The sequence below is a fragment of the Centruroides sculpturatus genome, unplaced genomic scaffold (assembly GCF_000671375.1).
Source record: "Centruroides sculpturatus isolate CEXI.00-Female unplaced genomic scaffold, Cexi_2.0 scaffold2341, whole genome shotgun sequence".
Classification (NCBI taxonomy): domain Eukaryota; kingdom Metazoa; phylum Arthropoda; class Arachnida; order Scorpiones; family Buthidae; genus Centruroides; species Centruroides sculpturatus.
The window spans coordinates 26,181-44,836 of record NW_019388725.1 but is presented as its reverse complement, the minus strand read 5'-3'; the positions used below and the strand labels follow the sequence as shown (position 1 = coordinate 44,836).

At 25.7% G+C, this 18,656-nt stretch overlaps 1 long non-coding RNA gene across 1 annotated transcript; it reads left to right on the top strand.

The window, feature by feature from the left end:
• The first annotated feature begins 11,075 nt into the window (after positions 1-11,075).
• Positions 11,076-13,834, top strand: LOC111617058. Its single transcript, XR_002755369.1, has 3 exons — positions 11,076-11,189; positions 11,275-11,360; positions 13,155-13,834. It is a non-coding gene; the product is annotated as an uncharacterized LOC111617058 (long non-coding RNA).
• Positions 13,835-18,656: the final 4,822 nt, after the last annotated feature.

Below are 18,656 nucleotides of genomic sequence, written 5' to 3'. Positions count from 1 at the left end.
TCGACCAATAATATCAATCCCTACTCGACCAATAAAAACTTTTCTTATAAAAAATGCTCTACTTTTGAAATTTGTTTTTTGTTTTTAAATTTTATGTAAAACTTTTCAACACATTTTCTTTCAATACTGATTTGTTTTTAAATATTATAATTAATAAAATTTAATTTATTTTTTAATTTATATTTACGATAAATGAAAAAAAAATTAAATACTGTAGTTTCTTTATTCATATTGTAATTAATACTGCACAATATCTATTTTTGAAATTTAAATCAATTCTAATATTTTACAGAAGATATATATATAAATGTAATTAATTATATGGCGAAATTCTGTATTTTATTGTTATTTTTATAATTTTTTAATATTTATAGTTTTTAATTATGAAAAAGTTTTCCACCAGATGGCAGCATGAAATATATTAAATTTTATTATATGAATTATAGAATCATATTTTGATTTTCTGACATTATTAAACTACAAAATAATGATTACTTTGTTAAATAGTTCATAAACATTTATAAAATTAATAAAATTATTACTGATATTTAAATTACGTAAAATTTTATAATTCGTATGAATAAAATACTAGGGAAATAATCTTAAAATATTTATAAATTAATTTTCCACATTTAAAAACTATTTGTCCTTTTGTTTTGTTTTGTTTTAAAATTATTTCATTAATAATAAGGTCACAAATTATAGAAAATAAACACGTGTCTCTTTTACCTGAAAACTCATTTTGACCTATTTTAATCAAGTTTTTCAATCTTATAAAATTATTTATACGCTTAGAAAACGTACACGTGAATGATTTTAATAAGCAACATTCTTTTATCAAGTTAATGTCAGTAAAATAATTTTTAATTTATTTTTGGTTATTATTTTTTTTATCGAATTTCGGTGTGGGGAGGATTGTGTGGGTAGGGCCACCTCCTAAAACATCAATAAAATGCATTGTCATCGGTACGTCCCTTAAAGTTTCAGTCTTATATCTTAATTAGAAGTGGATGAAATTTGGGTTGCAAGATTTAATAACTTGATAAAAAAAAACAAGTTAAATAGTTAAAACTGTGGATAGCGACATTGAAAAACTGGTTCCTTTTTAGGAGTTACACGCTGGAAGAAAACCTGAAAAATTCCGTTCGTTCCTCATCATTAGGCTGACTAAGTAGAGTTTTTCGGATTTTCTTTTCCTGTTCAACACCTAAATAAGCGCGTAGTTTCTCTTGGAAAGTCCTCCGGATGGCATTCCCCTTGGCAGATCGCCCATGTCTTGCATTGCCTTTTCCCATCAATCAGTTAATTGATGCGAAAAGGAAATACAATGCATGGACGATATTTTATAAGCTTATCTTTGATAAGTTAAAACAGGAAAACAAGAATGAATTAGATTTATGTCGTCTCAGTTTTGTTTTATTGCAATAAAGGCAAGCATTTTATAATGTATTTTAATTTAATAAAGGCTATATCATGATTAATTCGGCTTATTTTTGTTTGAGACATACTGTTGGTTAAAAAAAACTTGTGATTACAGCAAGTGAACAAAAGTAGTTTTAGTTATTAAAAAGATATAATAGACTTATTATAGTAAATTGACCTGGTGGAGAAAATAAAATAATAAAGATTGAATCGGATCGATGGGATAGCAATACATGGGCGATCTACCAAGGGAGGATGCCTTCCGGGAGGACTTCCTATCGGAAAACTGCCTCCTATTTAGGTTTTTAGATACATGAAGAAAACCCAGGTGGAAAGCCTGATGATCTCAGGTTCATGTCTGATCAACAGATCAGACATGAACCTGAGATCATCTACACATTCTTCTTCAGGAATGCTGACACAATAAAAACAAGAAACAAAGATCTCATCTTTATTATATATTAGAAAAACTACAATAATGAATTCTCAATATACCATTTTGTTCATTGGAGCTATTTATTAATACAACAAATTAAACAAATAAAAACTTGTTATTTGTTAAATAAATCTTCAATTTACGCTTTACGAATTTCTACCATTTATTTATTATTTATTACTCACAATTGTGTTTAAAAAGTTCAAAATGGAAAATCAAATATAGGTCTCAATAAAAACTGTATAGAAAATATATACGTAATAATAAATTATATGTGTATAAAACATTCGATTATGTTCGAAACTAGAATTTGTGTGATGAAAAACTAAAATTACCGGTCGTTATGAAACAAAATTGTGTAATAAAAATCATAATTTAAACTATTTTTTAGTTTTAAATTATGTTAATTCTTGACAGTTAAATCATATCCTATAATTTGATGTAATATCTGCTTGAAATTCTTTATTTTTTTTATTACAAAATAACATTGGCAATGTCACAAGACAATGGAGATAATCCCCGAAAAAACAATAAATAAAAAATAAAAATTACAATAATAAAACTAAAAAGGTAAAAATAAACAAAGAAAGGTAAAATTCTTTTGCAAATTTTTAAAAAATCTTTTAATTAAAGATGATCTTCAACGGGGTGAACAGAGGCAGCAATCCTATAAGAGTGAAAGGATTAAGGTTGGTTAAGCTCCGGGCACAGAAGAAAATATTGAAACAGGGAAAATAAAAATACATGTTAATCATATTTTTAAATAGATAAAAAATATTACTGTATGTACTATTAATGTTTATTTCCAATAAAATTTGAATACAATATATTATATATTATATTCATATTTTTCCGCTGATTGTAAACTTATACATAATTAAAATTGCACATATGAAACTAAACTTTGTGTCATTAGAAAAAAGTGTAAGGTTGGGTTTTGCAGGCCCCTTTAGAAGTCGGGGCCCAGGGCGCGCCCGTCGTTAAATCCGCCTCTGCATCCAGGGGTGCTTATGATACTGCAGCATCCTATTGATACCAAAGCAATCAGCTTTGTTATTTTAAAATAAAAATAAATAACTTAACACATCGCATGACTTCATTTAGGTAAGATTAAGTAACTAACGTAATTTTAAGATAATTGAGTAACATACTTCGAAAAACGATAGGAAATATGCGCCTTGAACTCCCTGAATCTGCCTTGAGCAGCACCATATTCTCAAAATCCTGGATGTGCTACTGCTCCATACGATTCTTTTGCATATAGATAAACGTTTTATTAATTTATGTGCGGTTTAAAAATTATTATTATTATTTTAGTCTAAAATGGCTCCTAGATAGTCGGTATAATGAATTGACTGATTGTAAATGGTAAATAGGAAACTGATTGGAGAAGATATTAATGAATAACACATAGCAAAAGGTAAATTTAGAGATAATGATTGTAAGATTTAATTTTTCTTTTAGATTTATTTGAGTCCCAAAATTATCTAGTAAATTAAAGATATACAGTATATTCTAAACACGACTTCGTTGCTATTTATATTCAGTAAAATAGTGAATGGTTGAGATGTAATAAGAGAAAGTATGAATGGATCCTGTTTAATATCGAAATATAAAACGCCAATGAAATAAAAGACAATGTATTTAACATTGTTATATTTTTATGAATAAGAATTAACATCATGTTTGAAGTTTTAACAAGCTTCCGACAAATAATTTTTCAGATTTTTTCACCAGTACATTAAAATAAATCATTCATCCTATTAATTAAAACTTAGAATATGAGGTTTTAAATATTATGAGCATGCTATTAATAGATAAATTAATTTGCCGAAGATTACATTTGTTCAGAGTTATACGGTAACTATCCTTAAATGAAATTATTGTTCCATTATTCAATTTAGTACCCATAACAAGTGTAAATTGTATTATTCATTGTATATTAATTCTGGAATTTCCCTAAACAATTTCAAATTTATTATGATTAACAAAGCATATTTTTTGGCTTCGTAAGATACATTGATTGAAGTCCGTGAACACCAAAGTTAAATTCAATTTTTGAAATGACATATTAAGTTTTAATAAAGAAAATATGTTATTTTTAGGCTGAAAATATTATATTTGAAAGAAAAAATAAGTTTTTCAATCTCTAAATTGAGACGAATAATGAAGAAAGGANAAGCTTACAAACAAATAAATTTTAGTTTTTAATATAGTACAGAAAAAAGTAATCTAAATTTACGAATGCATGTACTGTAAATACAGTACATACTTGTAAATGTATATATTTTAATATGATTTTATGTGCTTTAAACATTTTTCTAGTGATATTACGACTTCAATATTTGTGGCGGACAGACGTAGAGTCGAATAAAATGACTTAAACTTGATTTTTATTTTTCCATCTACTTTTTTGACAAACGACGTATAATCGGGAACGACGTAACTCAAAACGATGTAAGTCGAGGTATACCTGTATTAAATGAATTTAAATATTGACATGTAGTTAGACTTAGCACAGAAATGACATCACTACACATTGACACTTAATAACTAATTAAACTTGAAGTCAGAAAAAAACCTTTGATTTCTTTTATTCAGATTTTTCTCCTCTATTAGCCTGTGGAATTTGGCCAAACATTTCTGAAACACCAAGTTTATTTTATATGTTATTTTGTAACTATATTATATGTGTGTATTAAGTTTTTTAATAATGAATTAAATTAAATAATAATCATTGTGCAATTACATATTTGTGTGCTGTGTCACATTGTAAGCCAAGAAAAATTTGAAAATTCAATAAGAAAGATAAAAATTTTTTTAGATTTTTATTAACAGTATCTCTCACTAATAACATAGAAAATACCCTTTTGGACAAAATTATCTTTTGTTTCTTTACACATGAAAAATAAAACAGCACGACCCAAACCTAAAATGAAAACACTTGAAACATGTGGAAAAAAATTTAAAAGAAAACCTATTGTAAATGTGTTTCTATTGTCTATACCTAAATATAAATTTATTAGGGCACAAAGGTTAGATAGCCAGGTTAATATAAATGTTAAGAAAATGAAGATAAATTGAGGAAAGAATGATTTGCAGTATTTCTACTTTCTTTTCTTTTTCTTTAAGGGTTTCTATTTCTAAAAGGATATACTCAGGTTTTTCTTACTTTTTCCATGGTACACCTAGTCTTCTTGAATATGTCAGTTGGCTTCACTGGTCTGGATTGGAAAAAAACTTTTTGTTTCTTTTAGGCAAAACTAATACTCTAGTATGAAACTTGGGGAGCTATCAACCCAGGTAATACTTTATCAATGAAATTCCATTAAGTCCATTTACGATGGGAATGGATTCTTAGTTCTCCATCATAAGCACACACAATATGACCCATTCTTCCTCAATGCCATCCAATGACACCCTTCTTTTTGGAAGTATTGACAGGCCAACCAATACTAGGTAAAGCTAGATGTACAAAAGACCAGAAGTAATCCAATTTGAAAGGGGAGAGTCTAGAGAGAAAGAAAAATGACTTGATCAAGCCACATCATTGTCAGTTCTTGATGAATGTTGCCAATTTGTCATCCCTTCTGCTCAACATTGTTTCTGCTATTAGTTTCCTGATACTGTGATCCTGTACACTCATGACTTTATATTTATAACACACTTTCAAGAGATAATAAGGTATATTGAAACTCAGAACAATTTTTTTAAGAGGCTAGACTATGTGACCAGATTCAAATCCCCTTCCTTATTCTAGTGGTTTCTGGTAACCATTGACTTACCTTCTATCCGCTTTCAACTGGACTATGTGGTTTCTAAATGTTCTCTGGCTTAAAAACCTTGTCTAGACCTACGAGATTGCTTCATAAATCTCTATATTTAGGGGATTACATAATTTAATGTATATGGGAAAGAAGGAGGAGAATGTGGTGGTATTGCTACCTGGCATCATTTTCCTTATGTTCCCATCTGGCAATACTCCATATCTGCTTTCTAGCAATATGGAGTATTGCCTCACTTTAGTTAGAGAGCACCTGTATTTTGTCTGGAATAAGACTTTGTTGTTTAAGATAAAATCAGCTCTGTTTTTCATGGCAACCCTTTAGAAATATTTATGTAAAAAACAGACTATCAGAAGAAAAATAGTTCAATGCAATATTTATGAAATTTTTGTAAATAGCAATAGCAAAATTTATTTGTTAGTATTAAGTAAAATGTGCTGAAATATATGTGTTATTAATATCATTTAAATTACCTATAATTTATTTCTAGAAGATTTTGTTTTACATCCTGCAAGAACACCAATTGCTGATTTTCTTAACGAAAAGAAAACCCCAATACAATCTCGACTAATAGAATTTGGAGTTCAAACAAGTGTAAATAGAAATCTATTTTACAGACAGAGTATGAAAAACAATAATTAATTAATATATCAAATTACTTTATAGAAATATAAAAAAATTAAAGATTATTTAAATTCACAAAATAATAGTCACTATTGATGATTATTATTTAGAAAATATTTTAATTTAAACATTAAACAGTTATTTTTTAGTTTTTTTCAAATGTTTTAAAATAACAACATTAATAAATATCTTAAAAATTAATCAAAATATTCTCATTATTTGTGTAATATTATTTACAACTTGCATATTTATTAAATTGGTTTCAGTAATTAATAATAACCTGAAATAATAATAAAAAAATTATAACATTGTAAGCAATTGTTTTAAAAAATAACTATTTAGTATTAATTTTATTAAAATTTTATTTTTGTAGAAGATTCAGTTAATTACTTTCAATAAAAACTTGTTGAATATTAAAAGTGTCAAATGTCTAGAGTATCAAATACATTCAATCATTATTTACATCTTTTATATTGATATTTTGTACGATCCTAACCTATAATTTAAATGCTATTATTAATTATTCAATTTGTATTTGTTGTGTTTTTTTATTTACCTATACAGTATAATATACTACAGACAACTACACACAATAATATACAGCAGTGGCATACCCAGAGGGGGCTGATGGGACCTGGCACTCTCCAAAATGATAAGAAAATGTCATTAAAAAGTTTTCCAAAAAAAAAAAATGCGTTATTTAGAGGATGTACAACGTAATGTACATTACGTACATTATATATATTACAGGATGTAACAAACGTACAACAGGATGTATATCATTTAATGTCGACATAACCGATATACTCACTGAGAAAGTTCAAATGAGATTCAGCATAAATAACGAACGAATAATCTGAAATTTTTTGAGTTGATAATAAGTAATTGAATCGCTTATAAGCAATTTGTCTGAAAATTAACTTTTTATTTTTTATTTTTGACTCTTTCAGCCTTGTGATGAGCTATTTTCTATGCTCATCGTAAGTTAAGCCAGGCCCATAATGGGGCGGCAGGGTAATGAGGGATTGGCCCGAAATAAGTAGGACAAACAACTCAAAAATTTCTAGAAGATTCTCAAAAATTCTAGAAGGAACCCCTTCCGAATTCGATTCAGCATCTCCCAGAGTGTCAGACTGGCGTCTTTATTGTCTCCGCCATCCAGCTGAATTTAAAATTAATTACGAATGATTAAATTTCTAAACTTTTTACTCAAGAATAACTTTAGGTTTTAACTGAAATAGAAGTAAATTTTCGGGATTCCGGAGGCACACTAGTGTGCCGTAGCATCCCGAAGTATCGCGAAACCCGTGAAGTATCGTTGCGGCACCCTAATATGCCGTAATGATATTTCAGGGGTACAACGAAATATAGAACTACACAGCGCCGTAACATTTATTATATGTATTATTAGCGTGCAAAAAACCAATAACTATCAATACATTGATATAGAAATAGGAGTGCCGCAAAAAGAAAATTAAAAGGTTGGGTGCCATTGTTAGAAAATTGAAAAACATTGACTTAGGGACTGTCCCTAAATTACGTAACGCAGATATGGATGGATGGGCATGCAAATAATCGTTACGATGCGTTACGAGGGGTTGGGAATGTTTACATATACGTTACGTAATGTTGGGGTAACAAACTGGTTCATAGTTGTTTCTGAGGGGTTGCATAGCGAACCCTACTGTCATGTAATTAGTAAAGTAATATAACGTTCAGTATCCCTTACTGTATATTAAGATTCCCTAATTATATTAAAGAATCTTAATGCGCAGCACGGGGGAATCTTAATACAATTAAGGAGATTGATCAAGGATAGATATGCGTTACGTAATTTTGGGCACGAGTATGTAAGACGGCGTTACACAAGGGTGAAATGACAGTTGAAAAGTATAAAAATGATGTTATTTGTGGACGATCCCTTATCACTAATGGCATAAATCGTTTTTTTTTTTATCTCTCTTCCGTGCTATCTGGACCCAATTAAGGTCAGACCCACCTGTAATGTTCAACTTTATATAGCCGGCTGCAATGAAACTTCCTACTAACTAATCAATCAAAAAGTTCTAACAAATGATATGAAGAACTCATAAAGATGGTCGCTAATATACAATTAGCGACCATCTTTATGAGTTCTTCATCTAATTCATCTAAGGAACATAAGTGTTAAATTGAGAATACATCTCAATTTAACACTTATGTTCCTTAGATGAATTTCAATGAAAATTTTTTGAAATGCATTGCAACTTTATTGTAAAATTCTAATATAATTTTCTATTTAATTCGATTTTATTACAGATTAGTTTTAATGCAAATCTATTTTATGGTAAGTTATGATTTAATTTTAGTTTTTAAAAAGGTCCCATATTATCGATAGACTTCGATCTCTTACACAATATTCATTCTATTTATTCAATGCGCGAAGCCAGTCAGACATCGTTACAAGCAAAATCTATCAGTGTCCAAAGTTTAACAGAAATCGTTACTGAAGTAGAAAAGATGAGAAAAAAATCTGCTTTAGCTTTTCTATATAAATTATATCAAACGAAAAATTGCAGACAATATATATATTTATATCGTACATTGATTGTATTTTATTATTAATTTTCTTAGATTACAAATAAAATATTAAATTCTTATTATGTCATCTAATAAAAGTTGAGTCCTCTAGAATTAATTACATAAACATTTTTTAATATTTTAATTATATTCGTTGATTTGAAATATTTGATTTTTTAATATTATATTTATAAAAATGAATTTTATTTTTGCAGAAAATAGAAAAGTAATATAGAATACAGCTATAGAAATTTAACTACTGCATATGAGGAAGTACTTGAAATGTCCTTGTCTGAATTCTTATTGTTTCTTATTTATACATTAATTTCGATTGTTTCTATTAACTATTTCTGATAGCACTTTTACTTATTTTTCCTGAAATGCTTTCCTCATGTTTAATCATTATCATATTTTTCAAATTAATCATAACTTAGATTATGAAAAATGCGGAATAATTAATAATATGTCAAAAAATTTTTTATCTTATCTTTAACGGGAAAGAAACAAATTTCAAAATTTGGAATAAACGTGAAAATTTTATTTCCAAATATTTACTTTTATCTTATTATTCTTTTTAACAGGAAAATTTGTAATCATTTGTAAATCATTTCTGTAGGCAAAATATAAAAAAAAAAAAGAATTGTGAATTTACAATATTATAATAATTAAAAATAATGTTATACATAATCAACTACATTATCATACATTTTTTTTTAAAACAAGTTTAAATATAGTCTTAGTATACTTTGATTAACAACACTTTAAATCATTAGATAAAAGTTATTATCCGAAGCAGGTCAAACATTAAGTAAGAAGTTTTGCAATCAGGAAATAATATCCAAAATTAGACACTTTTTAAAAAGAATAATTACTTTTTTCCCTATAGAATTGACAGATCAGATATGATTCTGATTAAATAGAATTTTAAATAAATAAATAAAATGATATTCCTTTCTAAGAATTCTATTTTATGTTGCAAAAAGCTATCATCCACACTATTGTTACCTATAGATGATTTTTTCCTATATTTCCTGCTTTTTTATCATTGTTCATTGAGTAAACCTTGGTTTCGCAGTTTGATTTTATGTAAGGATATTTCAAAGCTATTTAATTAAGAAATTTAAAAATTTTTCCTTGCTTTAAGTTATCCTTTATGTTTTATATCATCATTTATATATATATATATAGGCTATGTAAATTTAACATATGATATTTAAAAACATAGCATATGGTATGTATACACCATATGCTAAAGTGGAGTACCACTTGACGGACATCAGATATTGAAAATTTTAAAATTGCCATTACAAAATTTGACCAAATTATATTTTGCAACGTTAATTTTGTTCTTTTACTTATAAAAAAAAATTCTAATAAGATATGAAATCAATCTCCTGTTGCTGTCAAAGCTTTGTTCATAAATAAAAGAGCTATTTTAAAATGTAATTGAGCAACTGTTCATCAATCTTAATGAATGCGATATTATAGTTTCATTTCTACTTCGTTCATTATAACACGAAGACAGGCTTTAACCTGTTTTTGTTTCAATTTTATAGTTAAAAATCTGGCACAGGGCCTATTTTTTCAATTTAAATTATCAATTATTCGAGCGTTGTTAAATTTTTGATTAATTCACGTGAGAAAATTTTCAGCGAAATTAATTAACCCCAATGAAAAATATATTAAAAAAATCCTACATTATTAAAAACGTTTTCATAAATTAAATCTAATGAAAGCGTAAATTTTATGTTTTTTAAGCAGCATTTTAATGAAAAGTTATTATAAAATAGTGTATTGTTGATATTTTATTAGGCTAATACAGTATATTCTCTTATATATATATAGACCTATATGTAGCTTATATATAGAAAGGAATGGAAAATTGTTTGCTTTATCAAATATAGTCAAAATACAGAATAAAATCCAAGAAAGAATTAAAAAATAATAATGTTATTTCTAATTCTGTTAGTAGAAGAAACTGTTCCTCAACGTCATATCCGGTGAGAAAAACACACACGTAATTACAACTGCTCCATTATTTATTAATAGATATACGTTATAATATAAAGCAGAATTAAATTAATAAACAATGAGCTAAACATATTATATTAATATAAAAAATGATAAAATCTTAGCCTATTTATTGAAACCCATAAATAATGTGCTGCAACATTTTTATGATATAACGAAACCGGTTTTTCATTTACTTTCAAACTTATATTTACTGTCTCAGACGTAAGTACAGTACATATATGTTTGAACGTAACTCTTTAAATGTCCTTCATACTCATTAATTCTACCAATTTTCATAAAAGACGAATCAAAACTTTTTCATTTATAAACAGTATGGAACTAATGATAACGTAAATTATATATTTGCAATTTTTCTTCAAATTAATATTTATTTAAATCAAGTCATTAATCATGATTATTTTCTAATGTGAACAGATAGGAACTTACGATCCAACAAGGAATTCATCTAATGATATTCATTTGCTGGAGTTTATTCCACATTACATTTGAATAATAAAATGGTGAGTATTTATGAAGATAAAATAAATATTTTTCAATTATTATATTTTTCTACAAGAGAAGATAAATTGCTTTTATGAGAAGATTATTTTAAATTGTTAGTATTTATTAATAAACGAACGTTGAATGGCATGAAATATCTACCAGTGAAAAATCAGTTAGTAAAAAACATAATAATAAAATCATATTTTAACTAAAATTAAATTTTGTAAATGCTCTTTTTTTGAATAAATTTAGACTGCAAATGTTATCTCGATTATATTCGAGAGCAGATAAGTATTAACATACTTTCAACACATTCTTGAAATCACTGATAACAACATAAGTCAACAGAATTGAAATATTTAATGAAGGAATTCGAAATGAGGGGTAAATTAAATCCAGTTTTAAAATAAGAGACAAGTGGCTATAAATAAAGCGTGAAAAAACAAAGAACACATCAGACACAACACATTAAATCACTCTACTTTTATCACATAAACAATAATTATTGTAGACTAAGCTAATTATTTTTTGTCTCAGTCTACTTCATGAAATAATAGTTCCTTGATTAACCTTCAAAAATAAATTTTAATATAACAAGGTCAATAGACGTAGTATTTCTATCAATCTAATACTATTTACTCTAATCAAATTTTCACATATGAACAGAACGTGATCAAAGAGACTTGTTCATAGGTTAACTTATCGCGGTTAAATGAAATTAATTCCATTTCTATAATTCACTTACTTCCAGAAAAAAAAAAGGATATTTCTTTTCTTAAAAAAATAATTTCAAAATTGTTATCAGTAATTATGAATGTTAATATTGTTGTAGGAATATTAAAATATGGTTAAAATCGAACAAATGTCTCCCATTAGTAACTAGAAACAAACCGTAATGTGACACCAAGGTCGTGTTGTAATATTACATTTGGGAAATCCAAATTAAATTTCTTGTTAATAAACGATCTAAGTTCCATCAAGTTTACTTTCTCTTATAATACAAAACCTTTAAACCTTTAAACCCGTGTCTGGAGGCTTAATTTTAAACCTTTAGACAGATTTTCGATCAAGTCTAGAGTTGAACGAACTAAACTTTATGGTTAAAGCAAAACAAGTATTTAATATTTAATTGCTTTATTCGAAGAGTTCCTAATTTATTAAAATCTAACATTTTTAATATAAAATTCTAAAACGTTAGATAAATATATTGCTTACAGCTAATAATCGCATATATTCAGTATTTTTTTTATTTTTTCATTCTTTTAACGATTAAATAATATTAAATTTTGCATGTCTATAAAATTTTATTACTTTGTTAATTGTTTTATATTTATTTTCATTATGTTTAATTCATATTTTTTCTGATTTTTTATCAACTGCGAACTGCTATAGGACTAATAATAATACAATCGTTCCTTTTTCAATGGAGGAAGGAAATTGTAAAATTCCTTCCTTTGATCACCAGATGTTAACGCGATTCACTTTTGTAATTTCCTAATTTATCCACGAACAAATATATATATATATATATATTTTTTTTTTAATTTTTCAACATTGTATTAATGTGCTTATCAAAAATTCACTATCACAACTTGGTTCAAATAAATCAATAAACTGTTCGATGGACTTATTGAACTATGATCTAATGCAGTCTATCAATACTTTCAATCTTCTCTTTTTATAGAACATGCCATTTTACCATTCATTTTCTATGGTTAATATTTTATGTATAAGCAAAATGTTTAATTTTTCCTTTTTAAAATGTTACAATAATCTAATTTCTATATAAGTATAATAGAGTGTATCTTTAGGGCCAAAGTCTAAGGGAGTTGAGACGAGGCCAGAAAGTCACAAATGAAGAGCAATCTCTGAAAACATCTTTAAAAGTTGTATATGAATAAAATTAATAAAATAAAAACAGATTTTTTTCACCGCTTATCCAAAGAAACTTTCATTTGCATTGCTTTTATATGTTTTTACATAAAGGACTAAATCTTGGGAGCTTGTCTATATTCAGAAACTGGGCTACATAGCCTTTCTGACATTCTCTTGATTTGGATTGGTTTAAGGATGTTTATGTTAATTTAACAGATTTTATTAAAATGAGATTTCTAGTCATTATTAAACGCATTCAGAACCGCAGCCAGGGTGGCTATGAGGTGACTAAGCTTTTTCAGCTTAGTCAGCAGTGCCCACATGCAGTATTGCTTTCGCTTTCATCACATAAACTTAGGCTACTGTTTCGTCTGTAACTAATAGACATAGTGTTGAGTGGAAAAGAAAAAATTCCAGAATTTTTTCAGTTTGCTCCTTTCGACCCTAGTGAACTATTCCTGGCTACAGGACTGAATGCATTGATAATTTCTGCGTAGAAAAACAGAATCGAACTACAAATCCAAAAATATATGGTATTAATAAGCATACGAAATCAGAAAAATATTGAGCATGTTTAATTATTTTAATTTAATTGAGTTTTTTTTATCTAACTAAAGCAAGGCTTTGCATACGAGTATTTTCCAAATGCAGGTGTTTGGGATTTAACTTCTTCCATTAGAAAAGTATTGAAAATTTAAATAAAAAACAACAACACATTTATCTGTATCTGTTCAGTTCCTTTAATATACTGTGTTATTATATATATTGTAAAAACTAATGAATTATATTATGAAAAAAATACATAGTATTTTTAAAGCTCAACCCTTTTAAAAACCTGCCCAAGAGCCTGAATTTAGACCAATCGTATGGCTGATATCTATTAGATTTGAAAGCGGTGAAAGGAAAACAAATAGACGAATCTATAATCAAACTTTTTGCTGAAATATAAATTTTATTTTTATTTTTATAAAAATAAAATAAAATAAACGTAATAAAAATGTTATCTTGAAAACAATAAAATTACTCATTTTTGCAACATTTTACAAAAATGTATATTAAATATAAATATATATATTAATATTATGTTATATATTATATTACTATATATTTTTTAAATATAATTAAATGTAAATTTTTGCAACAGTTATCAAGGAAATTACCAAAGAAAAATAAAGTAATTCAAAATATTTAATTTTCTGTACAAATATGTACTTAATATGTTATAAATCCATATTTTGCCTGAAGCAAAATAAACACATAAGAATTTTTAAAATTTTATTTTATTTATTTCATCCATCTCTAAAACACTTAACATCTATAAATTATTTTTAAATAAAATCTATACTTTTTACAATTACTTTTAAATAAAAATTATCAGAACTACTTCTTAATGATAAAATTAGTTAATCGATATTATTTCGATTAGATTTTTTCATAAAAACTAAATGTTTTTCATGAATCCATAAATTTTTTTCTTGAAATTCCTTCTTTAATCTTGGATCTCATTCTGATAGAAAGATTATTTCAATTTCAAGAGAAGAAATTTCCAATATTCAGTTATAGTCAAATATCAATTTAAATTCCTTAATTCTAGACAAATCTTAATTCTTCTTAGAACATTTTTACCGAAATACTGAGCTAATTGAAAATAGATGTTTTGAGATTTTACATTAATGTAAATACTTTTGTGAAACATGTTAGGACTATATGATGTTAAGTATTGTGATATTTACGCTGAAATAGCTAAATATAGCAATAATATTATACTGTATATTTATCCTTATCAAAGACAGACATCGGAATAAATTCAATTCAGTTTGCAGGACCGTATTTAATTTAATATTAGGTTATATCTAAAAGGCTTGTATAAAAATATCCATAACTTTAAATTTTAATTGAAAACTTTAAATATTATAAAATATTATGCTAAATTTTAATTAATTTTCAATTCAGTTTAAATTTTCATATTTCTAAACTTTCTTAGCATTAACATTTTTACAGAACTATTAACATTGCCTTGCCAATATTTCTGCCTTGGCATTGATAAATCTGAAGACCTTAATATCTAACATATTATTGAATAGCATGCCAATACAGTATATTAAATGCAAGTTCTGATTAACTNATTTCCAAATATTTACTTTTATCTTATTATTCTTTTTAACAGGAAAATTTGTAATCATTTGTAAATCATTTCTGTAGGCAAAATATAAAAAAAAAAAAGAATTGTGAATTTACAATATTATAATAATTAAAAATTTTATAATTATTCATTTCCAACTATTATAAAAAAACCACTATATTTTAAATTCATAAATTTTTTCTATTAAGAACACTACCTAAAATTTATTTTAAACAGAAATTTAAGAAATTCTTTTTTTTGAAAAACCTTTTGAATACTTTGTCTATGTTTAAAGTAAAATCATCTATCAGCCTATATAATGGATTAACATTGAAAATACGTTTTCTATGAAGATGATAAATGAATAATTTAATTATTGATTTATGATTATTGACGATACTAAGTTCAAATAAATTTCAAGTATGTAAGTATCTAAAATTTAAATCTCAACAACTTCATAATAATTCCTAAATTATTTAAATTGTCAATTATGAAAAACAAAAATATTATTCAGTAATTTTGTTATGAGAAGGATTGGATGAAAATATATTTACACGAAAAATAATATATCAAAAACATTATTAAAAGTCGGACCATATGATGTGATTTCTAGGAATATTGTGATTTACAGATTAGATGAGATAATTCGCTCATTCACCTTAACTTATCTTCCTTTAATTCAGATTAATTAATTAACATATGAACTTTTAAATATGAAATTAAGCATAAAATATAATTTTCTTCACAAAAATAATTATCTTTCTATGTACTAAGATATTATTTATCTATTTATGGTTCGTTCACGTGTTATAAAATCAAATCGTTACGTAAATTATCGATTTATCCTTTATCGCATCACACCATTTGTAACGTTATCCAAAAATTGTTGACATGTATATGCTGAGTAATTAAATTATAATAATCTTATAAAGTTTACGTAAATTTGTATAGTAAATTTCAGGATTATTTTTATAGAATTAANGACTTAGGTTATTAATTGTTTACAATATAGGATACTAAAGAGAAACCAAACGGGTATAAAATAAATGTTTTATACAATATAACATAGTAGACTAAACATTATTATTACTGTATTATTATTATTGTTGTTGTTGTTGTTGTTTTGAATTGCCAAATGGAAAGGGTTAAACCCCGAAAACTCTTGTATAGATTTATTATACAGAATTTTACTTATTATAAAAATCTTCGTTGTAGCTTGTCTTTGATTATTATATTTTTCTCTTCTACCAACATAGCTACAAATTTGGCTATTAATCAGGACTTATCACGATAATCAATAATGTAACTAGATTATAACTTCTTTATTCTTGAATTAACTCCAAAATGTCTTTGACCTCTCTTCAGTTGGCGTAAACCATTTTCATAAGCTAGTAAAATTCATAAAATTTCTAAAATAAATTCTAATCTGACCAGTCTTTTGATTGTGGTGTGATACGTCCCGATTAATAGCCAACTTGGTAGCTGTATTGGTAGAAGAGAAAATTATTATACAGAATTTTAAAAATTTCGGAAAACGCAACTGAAATATTTACACTATATCTATTTTATTCTTGAATTAACTCCAAAATGTCTTTGACCCTTCTTCAGTTGGCGTAAACCATTTTCATAAAGTAAAATTCATAAAATTTCTAAAATAAATTCTAATCTGACCAGTCTTTTGATTGTGGTGTGATAACTCCCGATTAATAGCCAACTTGGTAGCTATATTGATAGAAGAGAAAATTATTATACAGAATTTTAAAAATTTCGGAAAACGCAACTGAAATATTTACACTATATCTATCAGTTATGCGGAAAAAAGTATATAAAATATTAATACAGCAAAATCTTTTATTAGGCAATAAAATGTCATAATTATTAATACAGATTGTGATTTATAATTTTTAATTAAAAAAACCAGTTTAAATCAAAATAAATGTTGTTTGAATATTAAATAAAATAACTATTTTATTTTATTTTAAAAATTTAACAGATACTTTTCAATATATATATATATAGACATTATATCAAAAGGTCATTGCTTAAATTGTAAACAAACAACCCTACTAAACAAGTCACACCACATTTAACATCCTATTTGTTACTATCAGTCTGATAAAATATATCAATATTCTATAAATAATACTGATTGAAACTCCTCTTTAATTTTCCTAAACAATATAATAATTAAAAATTTTATAATTATTCATTTCCAACTATTATAAAAAAACCACTATATTTTAAATTCATAAATTTTTTCTATTAAGAACACTACCTAAAATTTATTTTAAACAGAAATTTAAGAAATTCTTTTTTTTGAAAAACCTTTTGAATACTTTGTCTATGTTTAAAGTAAAATCATCTATCAGCCTATATAATGGATTAACATTGAAAATACGTTTTCTATGAAGATGATAAATGAATAATTTAATTATTGATTTATGATTATTGACGATACTAAGTTCAAATAAATTTCAAGTATGTAAGTATCTAAAATTTAAATCTCAACAACTTCATAATAATTCCTAAATTATTTAAATTGTCAATTATGAAAAACAAAAATATTATTCAGTAATTTTGTTATGAGAAGGATTGGATGAAAATATATTTACACGAAAAATAATATATCAAAAACATTATTAAAAGTCGGACCATATGATGTGATTTCTAGGAATATTGTGATTTACAGATTAGATGAGATAATTCGCTCATTCACCTTAACTTATCTTCCTTTAATTCAGATTAATTAATTAACATATGAACTTTTAAATATGAAATTAAGCATAAAATATAATTTTCTTCACAAAAATAATTATCTTTCTATGTACTAAGATATTATTTATCTATTTATGGTTCGTTCACGTGTTATAAAATCAAATCGTTACGTAAATTATCGATTTATCCTTTATCGCATCACACCATTTGTAACGTTATCCAAAAATTGTTGACATGTATATGCTGAGTAATTAAATTATAATAATCTTATAAAGTTTACGTAAATTTGTATAGTAAATTTCAGGATTATTTTTATAGAAATTAAAAATTTTTTTTTTAATAATGAAGGAATCTGTATATATAAACATATACATAATCAATCAGAATAAATGAGAAATATATTGCCTTCAATAAGCTTTAATTAATATTAAATTTCATAATATAAAAATAGATAGCTTTCCTTATCTATCCTTGACCCTATTTAATGTCTCAAGGAAACTTTTAAAGGTTTAATAAGTCGTAATACTTATGATTTTATCCAGCGCTGGATTTATTTTAACATCAACATGATGCTTTGAAAGGCAGATTATTATTATTATTT